General features: G+C 39.2%; 1 long non-coding RNA gene across 1 annotated transcript; it reads right to left on the reverse strand.

Annotated features, from left to right (window-relative positions):
• Positions 1–1,946, reverse strand: LOC110440485. The gene is made up of 2 exons (XR_002461742.1): positions 1,889–1,946; positions 1–89 (listed from the first exon to the last, which is right to left on the reverse strand). It is a non-coding gene; the product is annotated as an uncharacterized LOC110440485 (long non-coding RNA).
• Between the last annotated feature and the right edge of the window lie 12,701 nt (positions 1,947–14,647).

Genomic DNA, 14,647 nt, shown 5'->3' on the forward strand with positions numbered 1-14,647 from the left:
ATTTCTGTGACATTCCCTGGCCTTCTTCATCCCAATTTCAAGGCCTTCCACATTCAAACATGCCAAAGTGCCAGGATAAGATAGTTCATCTGTTAAAATGAAAAAAAACTAGAATTATGTCAGTGTGACATTACGGCCACTCACCACTTTAAATTTAATTGCTTCAGTGACACGTTGAGCATAAAAATCTACTATAATAACTCAGATATGTGTTCTGTATTCTGCTAATTGAAAATCAGGTCAACTGATGATGTTGCGTTTAGGATTTTCAAAATCAATCACTTCTTAAATGATGCCTTAAAAACATTTCTCCCTCTCCTCCTTTTTCACCCTCTTTAAGTGTGACGCATTGTTGTAATTTTCATTAATTAGCATCCTCCAATGATGTGACATGAGCGTTTACGTGCAGAATGGCAATCGGTGAATGGATAATAAAGAATAGGTGCATTTTTTGCTTGTGAAATGAAGGATAATTAACAGTAGTGGGAAAACATGCATGGAGAAAAGAGACATTGTACTCCTTTTATTTTTATTTATTTTTTATTCATATTAGTGAAAATTATTAATATTTGTAGCGACTATATTTACCGTCATTGAATATACAAAATCTCACAAATGTTCTTGGAATATATTTTAATTATATTTCCCAATGCGACTTTACCAACGTTATTTCCCTTACACCCAATTGGATACTATTTTGACACGGCGCGAATTCTTGTCAAACAGCAGCGACAGTTGTGTCATGTTCTTAAATTGTTACACTTTCATAAATAAATACACCAGAAATAGCATAGTGTGTTACAAAAGTGTTTGATAAGCATATACAGTTCACATATCGTCTCGTATCGGAGCCATTAGTCTACCGTTATCAACCTAAGCACGATATGGCATATATACGTTACCGTTTCAAACATCAAAATAGAGTTTATACTTCATCACTCATACGGTTTATAAGTTTATATATTTACTTCTTCCTTCTACAGACAGCGTCAATGCTTGACAGTCTTCACATGTGCTTTCTCGAATCATATGTGTTTCACACGCGTAACACTCCCCAGACCGCAATCCGAGTTGCTAAAACGCTCAAACCTAGTGCACGAATTTCACCACCACAACACTCGTAGAACGCACCGGAGATAAACATTTTGTTTTCAGCAATTATTTAAAGTATGGATTATTATTTGGAGAAGAGTATCAGAAGATTTTATGTAACCCACAGGTGAGTGTCAGAGAAACTATATAGCGGAAGCATGCAATACTGAATTATGCGCACGCACCCCGAACGGAAGTGGGTCCGTCATTTCGTTCTCTGGACAGAATTAATAAGCCGCTCGGCTCTCGCCAAGAGCGGCTTAAAAATGATATAAGAGAACTGAACATGCATATTGGAGCAAATCATTTTCACCAAAACTAAAGGCTGATAATTAAGGAATTTCCAATCCCTATCACCAGTTTGTACTGGTATTGTTTTCGTGGTTATTTAACTCCATATTATCAGCTGATACTTCTCAGTAAAAATTATTTGTTTGTAAAACGGTTTCCGCCCGTTATATATTTCTTTTTTTTTCAAGCTTTATCTCATTACTATGTGACCTGCTGGACACAACACAAAGATATTTTAGACGTTTGGCCATCGTCTGTAAACTGACACAAAAATTACCGGAACTTCGTCCGGAAAACAAGAATTAATCATCGATTAAAAAAACATGCATAAATATGCAGTTTTGCTTAATCCACCTTTTTATCTTGCTCAAAACGAATACAATGTCAATACCATGTTTTGCCGGTACCTCGAGGTCACCACTGCCACCACACCGCAGAAACGATAATATTAAACGGTGTCGAGCGCTTTTATTATAAATTCTGAATATGGCAATGTTCTACTTACCTTACATGACCCTGCACTCTTCCGGTTTTCCATTTCAAGTTCTGCCGTAACGTGTTATGTCGTAAAGTGTCCTAAAGTTGTAAACGTTGTCAGGCGGGATATGAATGTTGACGAAATATTTGTTTGAATGATGGCGCATTTGTTTATAACATACCACCATTTGAAATTATAATGTGACGGCTGAAAATGGTATGTAAATTAAAAAAATAAAACAATTTCCATAAATGTCGTAAAAATTTTACTTTGGACGAACTTGATTCAGGCGTGCCGTTTACCGCCGGGAAGGCGGCACCTTCCTACTGATTACGAATGTCACTTAAATCCCGCATATTCGGCACCTGCCGTTCGATTAGAAGTTTCGCCGGACTGCAGAGAAATGCAATGCGATACAAAATGTTGTTTGTGTCCGCCAAATTGCGCGTATGCTTTAATGTAGTGTGCCGGTGGCAAACACAAACCCGGCATGTCAAATCAAGTTTGCCCTTTTGCTAGGTGACGTTTTCTTTTGTCATTGCGTGAATAGATGATAAAGAAAAAGAGACGTTATTTAGCTTTTCTACCTGAACTTTTTATTCCAAAATTTAATTTGGTTTAAAAAGAAATTTTACCAATATAGTCATTGGTCAGACATAAAGATCTCAATCAATCAATAGCAATATATAATATAACAGTCTGCCCCTTCGGGAACCTCAAAGGTGACTGATTCATATTCGGAACATCTTTAGTTTGAAATTCGGAACGCCTTTTGGTTGATCTATTCCTAAAATCGATATCGGAGTTATCCAAAAGCTTGTAATTAGCGACAGAAGCAAACACCCGAAAGCTGAAACAGTGGAGGTCAAAATCTGGGACTGAAACCAAAATTAATAGTCCCCGCTGGGGTTCCCCCAGGGGTGACTAAAAACACAATTAAATTATGCAATCAATAGCCTATGATATTTTGGGAAATTTTTACAAAAATTTATATCAATATGAAGGGACAAGTCTTCTCTTTACAATACTGTAGAAGAAAAGTCTGTGTGTCGTCACTCGTGTCATCAGATTCTCATGTGCATTGAATTCATGAGAACATTAATTCGCCTTAAGGGAATGTTGTTCCATTCTTGTGTTAATGCTGCGATCAACTGGGCGCGGTTAGTTGGGGCGTTTTGACGTTTCCTAATATGTCTGTCCAGATCATCCCACAGATGCTCAATGGGAGACATGTCGGGGCTATATGACGGCCATTCAAGAGGCTGGACGTTGTTTGTCATGAGAAAATCACGACAGACTCTGGCAACATGCGGTCGAGCATTGTTTTGCTGGAAAATTAGGTTATGACGTCTGAGAAGTGGAAGGACATGTGGTTGGAGGATCTGATCTCTGTATCGAACGGCATTGAGGTTTTGATCCAGGACCACTAAGGGGGATTTTACTCCATGGGAGATGCCTCCCCAAACCATTACAGAAGCCCCACCGAATCTATCAGGTTCAACCACGCACGCATGAAACGCTCACTGCGTCTGCGATATACCCCTTTTCTTCCGTCTGAGCGATACAGACATAATCTAGACTCGTTGGTGAACATCACACGCCTCCATCGACGCATCCAAAACCTATTCGGGCCATGTCTGCGCATCCAGTCAAGATGCACTGGGCGTCTCCGTGGTGTCGGAGGTGGCCCGACATAAGGTCGATGGGCAATGATTCTCTCGGCACGCAAGCGGTTCCTGGCAGTTTGAGGACTAATGGGTCTGCCATGAGTACCTAAGGTATGCGACGCAGTCTCTACAGCAGTCTTGAATATGTTGCGCAAGTGCTACAATCAAATAGCCCTGTCTTGTTGTGCAGTCGTTACACGCGGACGACCGCTCCTGGGACGATCGGAAACTAACCCAGGAGCACGGAAACATGTACAGAGACGGTTAATTGTACACGGGCCAACCCCAAACTGCCGTGCGACAGCAGTTTGGCTATGACCATCCATCAACATCGCAATTGCTCTACCCCTCTGAATTTGCGTTAAGCGTGGCATCTCAGTCAATGGCGAAATCAAAATGCCAACGTGGAAAATTAATGTGGCTGAACTTGGAGTATCCGTTGAGATTATTTGTTTGAAAAACTCCGGCTTGGCTTGATCACGCCGTGTGATTTGGACTTAAGAAGCTCACAAAGTTGCACAATGACATCGTCACGCTTGGCTGATTTTAGGGTAGATTGTTGAGAAGGGAGATCGTTCTTGATGTAATACCTGACCAAATATTCCATTAATTCCTTACAGCTATGGTGTACTGCAAGGGGCGTTTCTTTTTTGTTCAGTATATATAACCAGAAGACACAGCTCTGTTCTAGAGCATGATTTTATTGTTTACCATTATATCTATACCAGCAAGTGTTGATAGCTCAAACAGTGGAAGTACCAAGTGTTGTCCTCGGAATAGTTCAGTACCAGTTGACAGTCTATAGAGACATGAATATTTCCTATCACCTTAGGAACTCCAAGATCTACCGGTTCAGGACCGTTACCTACATCCGATAGAGGTCCTGTATGAATAATTTTGTAAATGTTTCAACTCTGACAAAATTCTCTTCCTCTGCACGTGTCCATTTAAACACTCCACAGAAACTCCATTTAACAACTTGAAAGAAATTACACACGCCAAAACAACACGAACATATCTAAGCCTCTCAAAATACACACACATACACTACACGCATGCATCTTGCACACAGGGGAGGCCGTCCTTAAATGACCTTAGCTGTTAATAGGACGTTAAACAAACAAACAAAAAAAGTATTGTGTTTTGTCTATGATTCAAGCATACAAAGCAAATCATTCAAGGTACTTCAATATGGAAAATTGTTCTTCAAATATGACCAATATCATAAACTTCCATACATTGTAACATAAATGTCTATATTTTTTAAGAAATCCTTCAAATGGATATTACAGATATTATATCAACTCTGTTATATGAGCCATTTTTCACGCTTGCATAAACAACATCAGGTTACAGTAAATAAATGAATGAGGGATAGCTTTCTCCTATGAATTGTTTTAACGTTTAGTTATTTTATGTAAAGTCGGTTAACATATATGTAACTTGTCAATAACCAACGTAGATTGAGTCTATGCATAAATCCCAATCATAGCTGCAGAAAATTAGCCAAAGACAAAGACTTAGTAGTTCAACACTTTGCACTACTAGTTTCCTGATTTTCTATAAAATATTAGACAATCCCTTTGTAAATATTTAATTGTGAATCCCCTGAACCTCCGTCAACGGGAATGAACTTTTGACATTTATTCAAACATCTGGAGGAAAGAAAGTAGAACATGGTAATTTTGTTTGCGGGGTTTAAATTTTAAACAAACTCTATGCGAGTATGAAATTTGTTTCTCCAAATACTTATTATGGCCTTAGAGCTACCTTCCACAAAATGGCTGGCAGTTCAATCCAATAAAAATATGTTTCAATTCAAACTATTCTTCGAAAACACATTCTAAAGTTTTCAAATAACTGACCTATCGTAACAGAAAAAAAGACCTAATATTTAAAACAGTTAATACATGTTTGAGGGGCAGACATTGGCATAGAAACATAGGAATGACTTTGCAAGGGGCAGGACACTTGATAAGGTCATTTATTATTTTTGCATATGACAACTCAGAGTCAGGCAGCCACACTTAAAAGCGACAAGCATCATGCAGCTTCTTTTCAAATTAGCGAATAGCAATTAGCGAATAGCAATTGCGTTGCTTTTAAAATAACAGTTACTGAATAATAGAAAAATCGCTCAACTTGTTCACAGTGTACTTATGGAAACTGAGCACGTTTTGCTGTACAAGTAGAGGAAGTATGAAACAGAGTTACCAGGGCTTTCAGTTGATGCTAGACTGATATTTTAGAGCATGTTTTGACTCTCTAAAATAAAATTTGACTCTTTGGTTTTAAAGACAGGTTTATTTGACCTATGTTTTGACACTCAAAAATTCAAAAAGAATTCTATTTTACTTCTGAAATTGTTAAATGCCAAGATTCAGCTAAAAGCCCTGAACATTTTTATCATTTAAGGATCCCTCCCTGTAGCACTTCCAAAAACTGGAACTATCCATATATAGGAAATTTATTTGTTTGGTATGTGTAAATATCTTTGGTAAATCATGAAAACATTTTTGTGCTCAAACCAACATTCTTATTTCAAGAATAAGCTCTTCTGATCTTAAGCAGTTTTTGGTTTGAAGTGATTAGTCTCTCTACAATTCTTCATAATCACTGGGAAATTGTGATTAACACAGAAATACTTAATTGGACTGGAGTACAAAATCCGGTTTTAGCAAGACTTAAAGAATAGTTTCATAAATATGTACTCATGACTTCAACTCCAGACCCCAGATCAGTATACTAAACCTATTGAGCTACCTGATCAACATATGTAGTCTGGCCCATGTTAGTCACGCTACTGTTATATATATCTAAATACAGTAGAATTCTGTAGTGTTTTGTCTGCCGCAGCCGGACATGGATCTTTAATTATTTTTGTTTTATGAATTATTTGTTACATTTGTTCGTGTTGCTTTGTGGTTTTTCTTTTCTTTTCTTTTCAGAGACATTGACAAAATGACACCTACGTAGAAGAATTGGAAGGAGGTAGGTTAATTTTCAATTTCAAACATGTATTATGCATGAATTCATGATAAAGAGCACTATTGTTTGATACACTTATATATAACCAAATAGTTACTACTAAGGATACATATATATACCAATATTAAACAAACTTGAAACTGTCAAAATTCAAAATGGCTGCCAGTGTCTGGTGGCCATCTTTTCCCCCTTGATCAGTCTTAAAACCAATGACCAAGGGACCCTGTGTATGGAATTTGACAAAGATCTGTACAGTATTTTTTTGGAAATAGTGATAACAAGAATTTGTTTTCTAACTTTGATTAATGTTATACTATGCATAACTGATACTTTAATATTTTAGAGGAACGAAGACGCCTTAAGGATGGAGTTGTGCCTTCAATTTCATGGCCGCACCAATAACCAGCCAGCCCAAGACATCAGCCCCCAACACACACACACACACACAGTCCCAGAAGGTGGAACCATTTGGTGGCAGGAAGTGGAGCTGCCACCAGGCAATATTGATAAACTGCAAACTGAAGAAATTGTTGAGGATAGTTCAATCACAGAGGTCCATACAGGGACCCAATATAACATTGGTGAATGTGGAATGTGTAGCATTTGTAACTATTGTAACATTGCTAAAGCAGTTCAATACTGGACTTAATTTGTGTCTCCAAATCGAGAAAACTTTTAGCAATCTGTAAAATACATAAACAAGAGATCCCAGGGGGATCTTGGCGCCCACCTTTGTACCATCTTCATTAGTTCTTTGTCAGTTCGATCTTTTCTCTTCTTTCCTCTAATCTGTTTGATCCGAGTCATGTTAACAGTAAATTTTGTTTGTTTGTTTGTTTGTTTGTTTGATTTTGTTTAACGTCCTATTAACAGCTAAGGTCATTTAAGGACGGCCTCCCCTGTGTGCAAGATGCATGCGTGTAGTGTATGTGTGTGTATTTTGGGAGGCTGCGATATGTTCGTGTTTGTCTTCTTGTAATAGCGCGGAACTGATGCCGACTTTATAGTGCTACCTCACTGAAACATACTGCCGAAGACACCCAGCAGGACGCCCCACCCGGTCACATTATACTGACAACGGGCGAACCAGTCGTCCCACTCCTTATTTGCTGAGCGTTAAGCAGGAGTAGAAACTGCCATTTTTAAAGACTTTGGTATGTCTCGGCCAGGGGACAGAACCCAAAGCCTTCCTCACAGGGGCGAACGCTCAACAAATGGCCAAAAGTGAGGCATTGTCAAGGGAGACATTAGGAAAAAGAAAGTTATTTAGAAAGGAGAGAAGAGATAAGGTCCCAAATTTAGTCGCCTCTTACGATCATGCAATTGGGGCAGCAGGTACAATTCTTACGCCCTACCTGCAGGGCAGTTAATGCACATTGAGGTAACTTTTGATCTAAATTTAATACTGATGTGTATGAAAGCCAATATTCAAAGTGAGTTTGTCATTTTACATATTTTCTAGTACAGTACTTAATTAAGAAATAGAATCGATCATTGCAGAAAGATCTGTTTAGTTCTTCTTTTAATCCATTTTGTTTTTAAAATCAGTCTCAAAATATAACATGCACAACGAGAGACCAAGGGAAACCTACACATAAAATTTAAGAAAGACCCCTCCGGTACTTCCCGAGAAATAGCGATAACAAACTTTCACTATCAAAATCCAAGATGGCTGCCTATCGGCCATGTTGTTTATCCGATCAGTCTCAAAACTTGCCTTGCACAGATAAGGACCAAGGGGAACCTACATATCAAATTTGAGAAAGATCCTCTAAAACTTACCGAGAAATAGCGATAACAAGAATTGTTTAAGGACGGACCACGGACGCAGGGTGATTTGAATAGCCCACCATCAGATGATGGTGGGCTAAAAATGTACTTTTATGTTTGGTGACTGCAAACTTCATTGATTTGGACTTATTGCAAGACAAATTTAGATACACGTACATGTGTATATTAAATGAATATATATCTTGTCAACCATTAAGATATTTCATTACCATCTTTGCCATAATTAATGCTCCACACTCAATAAGTAACCCTCCCCTTTTTCAGGAGGTATTTACGCCTGGTGATCATGGATTATGGATTTGATGCTCACAAATAAGTCTTAAAAAACAACAAGGGACTTGAATGCTGTCTTGTTACAGTTTTTCTAATGATCATGATTATATATATAGTACAAGTAACCTTTTTTCTGCTTAAGCTCTTGTCTTATTACCCTAATAAGAACCCCATTTTAACAATTTTTGAGTGTCATTTGTGCTAATTACAGCAAATATGATTAAGCCCCATTTCAACCAATTTTTAGTGCACTTTTTGCTAATTATAGCAAATATGATGTAGAACCCCATTTCAACCAATTTTTAGTGCACTTTTTGCAAATGATAGCAAATATGATGTAGAACCCCATTTCAACCAATTTTTAGTGCACTTTTTGCTAATTATAGCAAATATGATAATAATGATAATAAAAATCTATAGAAAGTAACAAGGATATTGACCTTGACCTTTTTACATATGACAAGCAATGTAAGTCATGAAATGTTCACATAATATAGGTTTAGTGTGGGTAACGGACTGAATTCACAGTACTCAGTGTCAAATTCTATCTTTTGGACAAGCATGTCTACAAAAGTACATGTATATAAATGTACAACAAAGTACATCATATATAAGAAACGGAAACATCTTGCTGGTTGTGATAAATAATGTGCGACCTACAAATGGACATCTTATTTCAAGTGTAACCTTTTCATCGTTGATTCCATCAGGTGAAGCCCCAGGATATGGATACTTTGGGTGTACAAACAGTCCCGCCCTCTTCACATGTAACATCATCGTTTGTTCAAATCTGGTTAACGCCTTCTTTTCATAATTTTGTCCGTGCTGAATGGCTTTTGTGTTAAGAGTCAAAGATGAAACAAGACTCTCACAAAGTTCCCCCATGTTTTGACGACAGATAGCATGTGTGACTTCCCCAAACCTAGATGCAGAAATCCTCCACTGTCTCTTCTCCACCCATTGTTTTACTTTTCACTTGGAATTTGGTTAGGGTCTCCAACTCCCGAGCACCTTCTTCAGTAATCTGTAAAAGTTTTGATATGAATGTCATTTCTACAGATACAGTCCAAACAGATATATTATGTAAATTGTTCTCTGAACCCCGGTGTTCCTATACATCTTTTTGTATACTGATATCTTTTGATGAGAACATTATAGTTCACCTACACATTTCTCATGCATACTGCTATTCAGAGGGACGATTCTATCCCTGAATGTTTTCTTAATCATACGGTGTTGCACATTACTCAAAATAACTTTATGCATATTCCTGTGATCAAATAGATCCTGGCCGTGTTCCAACAAATACACAACTAAATAACGCCGTTTTTACCTTATGTAAAACTCTTTATCTTATGGCAAAAACCCTCAAAGTAAATGTTAATCAAATTTTGTTGTTTATCCCCTAACACGTTTATAATCATCAATTCCGAGACGAAGGACATCAAAAGAAAGAAGACGGTGGGATTGTGCCCCCGCCGACCGCCCCTCCCCCTGGTGAGTAGTGTCGCGGCGGGAACCATTGCAACTTCACACCATTCTACATGTCTAGAGCTGACTCTGCTTAATACTATCACTGATTCTAAATTTTAACAGCCCAAGCAAAGATTTTAATTTAAACATGTTTTGGTTTCCAGTTCAGAAGAAATTGAAGTAAACTGTACTTGGATACCAGATGCATTTCACATGTAAACAGAATGAGGTAAGTATGATAATCTTCAATACCAAAAATGTACCATTTCGTGTAAATTTGTAAGTATCAAAGATAATACAAACTGCTTTTCCACAGAAATAAACATACATAAAGTTATTACGTTAAAGGCACAACACAATAGCGTGGCCTGAATTAACACACAGTGCTTATTTTTGACTTCAAACAAATTGTTCTTTTAGGTTTTAGGTCACCTGAGCTTTCGCATGTAACTGGAAAACTGTGACAAAGGAACACTGCTACACAGAAGCATGTGACATGGAAACGCAGGAACCTGCTACATGGGAACACGTTACTGGAACACTGCGACATGAGAACACAGGAACACGACTACACAGCAACACTTTACTTTGCTGGAACACACCTATACATGAACAAGGATACACTGGAACACTGCTACACAGGAACAGAAACACTTTACACAATTATTCATTTCAAAGTCATTCCAAGGCATATAAACCGTGCAAGCGGGTGTTAATGGCTCTCACCAGTCCTCACAAACTGTAAGATTCTGCGTCCAGTAGCATTTAATTAATGTATCTAATGTCCTTTGGTAAAAGGCGTGGATTCAATTTACAGTTGTTCCTGAGGTAATTTAGTATACATCTAATGTGATGGGAGTCTCTGTCTAGAAAATACTTCCCATCCTTGTCAGTTCTGACTGGCGATGTACAGGCAAGCTTAGAGAGGGGGTCCTTCAACAACGTAGATCTGGATGTTCGGAATTCGTTCCCATCAATATTTAAAACAAGTTGCTTTTCCTCGGCCCCTGTAACTCCAACAAATCCTCGGTGCCGTCAAAAGGCAATGTTGGTATCAATCTCAGTTTCTCCTCTAAAGAGGTCAGGATGAGGACCACATCCGGAAGAGCTCTAATTACCGATTCCCTAGCCGCTCCTAGAGAGGGATCTACAGTCTCGGACTCGTGCGCTGGTTCTACTTTTGAGGGAGCTCTCTTCACAACTGTAAATTCGCCTGTTGTGCCTATTCTCCTAATTATTTTTCTGGTTTGAGTGTATATCCTTACTATTATTGTCGCTATATTTGTTATTATTCCTCCCAAAAATACGTACCTATTTTGTACTGTCGTGTTTACAAGTGTATGTTCAAACTCCCGCCACCTGTCAACACAACTTCCGGTGTTGTCCTCGGTCTCACTTCGGTACAGAAATCATTCCATGTAAGTCTATGCTCTTTAAATTATGTACTAATATTGCTCATTTGTTTGTTTATCAGTGCCTCTGGGTTGCACAGGGGACGAACTTTATAATCCTGCATCTGTGTCTAACACTCGTCCTGTGTATTTGTCTTCACCGCTCCAGCTCGGGCACGATTCTGTACCGTAGTCAACCACAAAATCGTCCCAACGTTACAGCACTATTACACGATACAAAATGTCGCCCATCCAACATATAGAATCAATACTCATTGTCTGCAACATCTCGCTTAGCACTGACAAAACATGTACTAGCAGTGGAATTCTAACCACTCAATCCGCACTGGCCTTTAGATATGGCCCTGGCGATGCTATACACAACTTAATGTTTTCGGATATGCCACTCTTATGCACAAACAAAGAATCGGAGCTTACTATAAACCATACTATCAATCTTCAAAGAATTATTACCTACTTCTGAAGATACTACTCAGTAAACCAAGTAGAAATTAACCCTGGCCCCAAAACTCTTTGGCCATGTGGGTCTTGTGGTAAAACTGTCACATGGAAATCTAACCTAGAGTGTGATACTTGTAACACCTGGTACCACATCAACTGCCAAGGCATGTCATCAGTAATATACAACATGATGGATAATAGTAATCTATTCTGGTACTGCCTAAACTGTGGCCTTCCAAACTTCTCGAGCTCTTTATTCAACAATACGGACACAATTCAAAACTTGTCATCACCAAATATCTTCTCAGTCCTTGGAACTCCAGACAGCCCCGACATACCCTCGTCTTGTTTATCACCCATTCCTGAAAAATCACATTCGAAATCCCCCGATGAACACAGTACTGATACAGATGCCAAACAAAAGAATACTATTAACCGTCCACTTAAGGTAATTAATGTAAACTTCCAATCCATCAAAAACAAAAAACCGGAATTAGACCTCTTGATCGAAACAGTAAAGCCTGAAATAATTATTGGCACAGAGACCTTGCTCTCACCATCAGTATCCTCATCCTATTTTGATAAAGATTTGTACAACGTGTACAGAAGGGACAGACCCCCAAATAAGAACGGGCAATCCTATGGAGGCGTCCTAATTGCGGCCAGCAACAAATGCCAGTCCTCAGCTGCAAATGAATTGCAAACTAATGCTGAAATTGTATGGGCTGATATTTTAATAAATAACTCCAGGAAAATCCTTGTCTGTTCCTACTACAGACCCCAGCAGAAAATTATAGCACCTACCTAGAGCAACTATCCCTTTCCCTTGGCAGAATATCTCCCAACTCAAAATCGATCATCGTAGTGGGAGGAGACTTTAACCTGGGCCATATTGACTGGAACATCCCATGTGTGATACCTGGCCAAACACCCACCAACAACTAATTGACATCATTAATGACCATTCCCTCCATCAACTTGTCAATATCCCAACTAGAAATGACAACATTTCAGACCTTATTCTAACTAACCATCCCAATATCATCAACAACATCCGAACAATCCCACCCATAGGCGAGGCCGACCATGATATCGTACTGTCAGAATTATCAACATCACTCAGACGTATCCAAACCAAACCCCGTTAGATCCTGAAGTTTAAAAAAGCTAGCTGGGAAAACATCAATGACGACCTCAAGACCATCTAGCAAACTCTAAAAGAAGCCTATGATACTGAAAATATACATGAACTATGGAGTACCTTTAAAACCAGTCTCTCAAAATCCATCTCTGAAAATATCCCCCAAAAATTATTAAAGCAAAATAAGAACTCCCCCTGGATCAAGGGTTGCTTATTGAAGAAAATAATAAAGTATAAAAGGATGTACAATAAAACAAAACAAAAAGGGAAAGACACCAAATGCAATGTCCTAAGGGCACTAAAATTAGAAATACAGAAGGAAACTCGATCAGCTTACTGGACATTTTTTACATTTACATTTACAGCGATACTGCAAAGGGCCGTCGAACAGCATCAACTTGCAGGTAGACTTGTGTGGCGTGGCTTCCACATAAGTTCGTTAAAAACAGGTTAAAAAGTTAAAACTATTTACAGGATCCACATTCACTCTGCAAGATGACTGTGGAGTGAGGTCTTGAATGCCTCCACAGTCAGCTGCTCGACGACCTCTGATGGTAGTCCATTCCATTCCATGATGGTGTTTGGAAAGAAGCTGTATTTGTAGGTGTCGATGTTGCATCGTATGTTGATATAGCCGTGGTTATGTTGTCTCCTTCCACTTCTGGCGTTACTACTGATATATGGTGGTATGATCAGTGCGTTGGTGTTGTGGATGCCTTTGTAGAGGTTGGTTAGTCGACTTTCCTTCCGTCTCTGCTGTAGGGGTGGCCAGTGTAGCTCGATCAACATCTCGGTTACACTACTGTAACGCGAGTAATCGCCGGTTGTGAATCGAGCTGCTCGCCGCTGGACTCTTTCTATTGACTTCTGTTGGTATTTCTTATGTGGATCCCAGACTGAAGCTCCATATTCAAGGTTTGGTGGGATTAGGGTCAGGTAGGCCTTCTCTCTCACTTCCTGTTTGCATTTTCCAAGGTGGCGCCTCAGGAAGGATAGTAATCCGTTGGCCTTTGTGGTCATCTGGTTGATATGTTGCTTCCTGTCCAGGTTGTTGGCTATTTCCACTCCAAGGTATGTGTTGTGCTCTACTGCTTAGAGTGTACTACCATTGATGTTATAGTCGGCTCCTCATCGTGTAACACTTCTTGGCGTTGAATTTCATCAGCCACTTGTTCGACCAGCTGACCATTTTGGCTGTCATCCTGTAGCTGGTGGGTGTCTGCGACGAAGTCAATGATCCTGAATAGGAGGCAATCATCTGCGAATAGCTTGACAGCAAAGGTGATTCTTGCGCCGATATCTTTGACGTATAGAAGGAACATCAGGGGACCCAGGACTGTCCCTTGGGGGACCCGTGACTCTCCTTGGACTTCAGCTGACGATTCTCCATCGAGTACAACTCTCTGCGATCTCTTGGTAAGCCAGTGTTGTATCCATCCATGGGTTTCCTGCTGTATCCCATAGTGGGACAACTTCTACAATAGTTGTCCATGTGGCACGGTGTCGAACGCTTTAGAGAAATCCAGAATCATAACGTCGACCTGCTTCCTGTTGTCCATGGCTCTGGAGATCTCATCCACTGTTTGGAGTAGCTGCGTCT

The sequence above is a fragment of the Mizuhopecten yessoensis genome, unplaced genomic scaffold (assembly GCF_002113885.1).
Source record: "Mizuhopecten yessoensis strain PY_sf001 unplaced genomic scaffold, ASM211388v2 scaffold11183, whole genome shotgun sequence".
Classification (NCBI taxonomy): Eukaryota; Metazoa; Mollusca; class Bivalvia; order Pectinida; family Pectinidae; genus Mizuhopecten; species Mizuhopecten yessoensis.